This window comes from Penaeus japonicus, unplaced genomic scaffold (genome assembly GCF_977035675.1).
Source record: "Penaeus japonicus unplaced genomic scaffold, GWHDUDI00000001_assembly GWHDUDI00000019, whole genome shotgun sequence".
Lineage (NCBI taxonomy): Eukaryota > Metazoa > Arthropoda > Malacostraca > Decapoda > Penaeidae > Penaeus > Penaeus japonicus.
In genome coordinates, this window is record NW_028234421.1 from 9,405,418 (window position 1) to 9,410,417 (window position 5,000).

At 45.8% G+C, this 5,000-nt stretch overlaps 1 protein-coding gene across 1 annotated transcript in view; it reads right to left on the minus strand.

Moving 5' to 3' along the window:
- sog (chordin short gastrulation) overlaps positions 1 to 5,000 on the minus strand; it is a gene marked incomplete in the record, with an annotated part of 238,829 nt that overhangs the window by 61,654 nt on the left and 172,175 nt on the right.

Consider the following 5,000-nt stretch of genomic DNA (forward strand, 5'->3'; position numbering starts at 1 on the left):
TGGTTATGGTGCTCTGAAATTGCACGGCTCTCTTCTCTCTCTTTCTCTCTCTCTCTCTCTTCACTTATCCCTTCTTCCTCTCTTCTCTTCTCCACCCTCTCTCCTCCCCCTCTTCTTTTCTCTCTCTCTCTCTTCTCCTCTCTCCCTCTCTCTCTCTCTCTCTCTCTCTCTCTCTCTCTCTCTCTCTCTCTCTCTCTCTCTCTCTCTCTCTCTCTCTCTCTCTCTCTCCCCCTCTCTTTCTCTCTCTCTCTCTCTTCGTCTTCTTCACTATCATAACAAGCAAACACACACACACACATGCGCGCGCGCGCTTCTTCATCTCCCAAGCACATACTACCTCACCCCAGATATACACTTGCAGACACATAAATTGCAGCGGTATGTCATTCTGCAAAGGAGGTATGTTGCACCACTTGATTAATGGGCACCGAAAGCATATGATCAAAGTTGACATTGCAACCCATCCTGCAAGAAGTAATCAGACCTATTACTGCATTTTGAGTCTCGTGGATGTCTGGCTGATCTACGGCTTGCATTGCACGTGCAAGAATGGTTTATTGAAAGGATCCTTGTATTCATTAAATATAATACTTGGGGAAATAATGAATTTGTTACTTAAGTGGTATATAAACAATCAAGTAGAATTAGAAGCATATTCATACACAGTAACACACACAAACACACATACCATAACATGTATATATATATATATATATATATATATATATATATATATATATATATATATATAAAGAGCGAGACAGAGAGAGAGAGAGAGAGAGAGAGAGAGAGAGAGAGAGAGAGAGAGAGAGAGAGAGAGAGAGAGAGAGAGAGAGAGAGAAAGAAAGAGAGAGAGAAAGAAAGAGAGAGAGAAAGAAAGAGAGAGAGAAAGAAAGAGAGAGAGAGAAAGAGAGAGAGAGAGAGATCAAGAGCGAGCAAGAGCGAGAGCGAGAGAGAGATTAACACAAAGAGAGAACATCACTACCGCCCTCCAACTTCTGATCGGCCCTCAATCTAAGACCTCCCTTTCAAGCACCCATCGCCTCAACTAAGAGACGAACGCAAGCAGTCGGTCTCAACCAAAGAGTAAGTCCTTCAAGTGCCACTTCGGGTAACCCTTGCTTGATTCCGGTAACCGCCACATCGAGACGACACCACATCAGATGTCACTCGAAGAAGATAGTTTATCAATCATCTGATAACATACGTGGCATACCCTTACCCCCCCCTACCTCGCCCCCTCTCTCTTATTTTAAAAAATGAAAATAAGAATAAAAGGAAATTCCACCTCAAATTAACAAGAATGATAAAAATATGCAATTGATATAAACAGATAAAAGCTAGTAAAATAACAGACAAAAGTAATAAAGACATGAGAGTGAAAAAAGAGATAGGGGGTGGGGGGGACGGGGAGGGGAGGAGGATGGGAAGGGAGAGAGAGAAAGAGAGAGAAAGAGGGAGAGGAGAGAGAGAGATGGAGAGAGAAAGAGAGGGTGAGAGAGGGAGGGAAGGAGGGAGAGAGGGAGAGAGGGAGAGAGGGAGAGAGGGAGAGAGGGAGAGAGAGAGAGAGAGAGAGAGAGAGAGAGAGAGGAGAGAGAGAGAGAGGAGGAGAGGAAGAGAGGGAGAGAGAGGGGAGAGGGAGAGAGAGAGAGAGAAGTGGGTGGAGGGGGAGAGTGGAGAGAGAGAGAGAGAGGGAGATGGAGAAGGAGAAGAAGGAGAGAGAGAGGGAGAGAGAGAGAGAGAGAGAGAGAGAGAGAGGGAGAGAGAGAGAGAGAGAGAGAGAGAGAGAGAGAGAGAGAGAGAGAGTGAGAGAGAGAAAGGTATGAGGGAAGAGTGGGAAGGGGGGGGGTATGAGAATGGGAGGATGGTGTCCCGGAAGGGAGGGAGGGGGGGGGGGCTCCGGGACACCTTGCTCCCCCTGCGCCAAGTCATGAGTCATGAGTCATGGGGGTAAAAATACCTAGGAGACAGGGAGCCAGACAGCGCACCTAGGTCTATTGGAAATGATAGACCTAGGAGTGGCTTCGAAGCACCGGCATCCCACACAATTCGGTAGGTCGGTGAAGGTTACGCTCCTGCACGCACGCACGCACGCACACGCGCACGCAAACACACACACACGCACACACACACACACACACACACGTGTATGTCCATACATTCTTACATATTTATACACATAAATGTGCGTTTGTCTGTATAAAGGGGAGAGAGGAAGATAGATAGACAGATAGATAGATATATTTTAGAGGGCAGGCAGGTAGAGAAAAAGAGATGGAGAAATAGTGGTGTGTGTCAGGGTGTAGGGTGGGGGGTGGGGGGAGGAGGTAAATATATCTCAATATGAGCTCGACACGGAAAGATTGAACATATTCTTACCGCCGCCATGAATCAGCACTCAATAAATGATCACCTATGAATTTATCATCAAAACTTGATCCGACGAAATATATCACCTCCAATGCGAAGAGCGATTTATGCCACGCGATTTATGACTCGTGATAAAAAAGATTATTAATTGACGTCCCTCATCTCTGAGAAAACTAAACTCAAGGAATTCGCGAAAATGAGACAACAGTAAAATGATGAAATAAAGCAATAACAACAACAACAAAAAAACAATAATAACAATAAGGCAACAACAATAGTAGAATGAAATCAAACCACAAAATGCCTTGACAATAACATGGTCATCACCATCCTTATCCCCGCCAAGCACAAACAGCAACCGCGACCCTTGCTTGTAAGACCACTCGGAGGCAGAGGGACACGTACGACCCTACAGGCAACCGGCGCTAATCTGACAAGGTCAAGGTTAGGTGTTTCCTCCTCTTCCCCCTCCCTTCCCTCCCTACCTCTGTGCTTCTCTCCCTCCCTACCTCTATCCATCTCTCCCTACCTCCCTCCCTACCTCTATCCATCTCTCCCTAGCTACCTACCTATCTCTATCCTTCCCTCCCTCTCTCCTTACATACCTCTATCCTTCTCTCCCTCCCTCCCTACCTACCTCTAATCCTTCCCTCCCTCCCTCCCTACCTATATCTATCCTTCTCTCCCTCCCTCCCTTACTTCCTCTAATCCTTCTCTCCCTCCCTCCCTACCTACCTCTATCCTTCTCTCTTACCTTCCCTTCCCCACCACCCTCCCCGGTCATTCTATATATCTCCCCCTCTCCTCCCATCTTCCTTCCTATCCTCCCTTTTCCCCTCCCTCCTTCCCTCCCCTCTACTCTCCTCTTCTATATTCCTCCTCCTCTCCTTCGTCTCCCCCCCCTTCTCCTCTATCTTCCCTCCAATACTCCTTTTTCCCCTTTCCCCTTCCCCCCTTCCGTTACCCCCCTCCCCATATCTCCCCTCTTCCCTCCCCCCCCTCACGTCCACATAAAACCACACTTCCGGTGAGTCATGCAAGGGTGGGGTGAGGGAAGGGGGAAGGGGGGAAGGGGGAAGGTGGGGGGTGGAGAGAGGAGGAAGAAATAGTATGGAGGCAGAGGATGATGCAACATGAGACGGAGGGAGGGGAGGGAGATAGACAGAGATAGACAGACAGATAAATAGATAGATAGATAGATAGACAGATAGATAGAGAGAGAGAGATAGAGAAAGGGGGGCGGGAGGGCGGAAGGATAGCTATATTTCTTTACTTCACTCTAGCTTGATGACCGGAAAGGCAAAACAACACCGTATAAACTCGCACTGTAAATGGTGATGGTGATGATGATGGTGATGATGATTATAATGTTATTGTTGGCGATGTTACGATAGCATCATCACAATCATGATAATTTTGCTGATGGTGATGAGGATTAAGACATGGAGGAGGATAAGAAGAACAGAAGGGTAAACGAATGATTTAGGGAATAAGAAAGCGTAAAAAAATGTTGAATAAACAAATAACCAAAAATGTATAAACAGATCAATAAACAAATAAATAAACTAACTAACAGATAAATAAATAAATAATAAATGGATAATGAAACAATCTATCAATAATACGGATACGAATAAAAAAAATGTGCATAAAAATGAATACAGAAATAAATATGAAAATAAACAAACAATAAAACGGACAAAATAAGGATAAAAGAGGAAGAATAAAATAACGAAAAGATAAAAAAATAGGAATCCCCCCTTCACCCTATCACTACCGCCGCCGACCAGGTCTCATAAGGTCGATCATCGGTACGAAAACCATTAGAATTCCGCCCAAACAACACAACAAATTCCTTCGCGGCTTCAAAACCATCCACCCGAAAATCTTTCAGAAAAAAAAAGCAAATCAACAAATAAAAAGAAACACAGAATAGACACAATAGACACGGATAGACGGACATGGATCGAATAGACAGAACAAAGTACATCTATCCATACCACGTAGCTATTGCGTGAATCAGCGAGTGGGTGAGTGAGTCACAGGCGGCCGAGTGAGCGAGTGACGTGACCACAGAATGAATGAACTCTTCACAATGTCACAGAAATTACAGTCATGGCGATTTTTTTTTTTTTTTTTGGGTGGGGATGGGAGGTGGGGATGGGGGTGGGAGTGGTTTAATGCGTGTGGTGTGGGGGGGGGGAAGCCGGGGGGCCGGGAAGGGGTGCGTGTGTGTGATTGTGTGATTGTGATTGTGATTGTGATTGTGATTGTGTATGTGTGTGTTAGTGGGTGGATGGGTGGGTGAGTGAGGGTGAGTGAGAGTGAGAGAGTGAATGAGAGTGAGAGTGAGAGTGAGAGTGAGAGTGAGTGTGAGAGTGAGTGAGTGAGAGGGGCGTGCATGTGTTCATGTTTCTGTCTGTGTATATGATTGTGGCTGCGTGTCTCACTGGGTATTTAAGTTATTGTGTGCACATATGGTAGTTAGTTTGTTACGACGTCGTGTGTGTGTGTGTGTGTGTTTATGTGTGTGTACAAGAGAGTTATTGAGTGAGTGAGTGTGAGTGTGAGTGTGAGAGTGAGAAAGGGGGTAGGGAGACATGGAGAGGGAGAGGGAGAGGGAGAGAGAG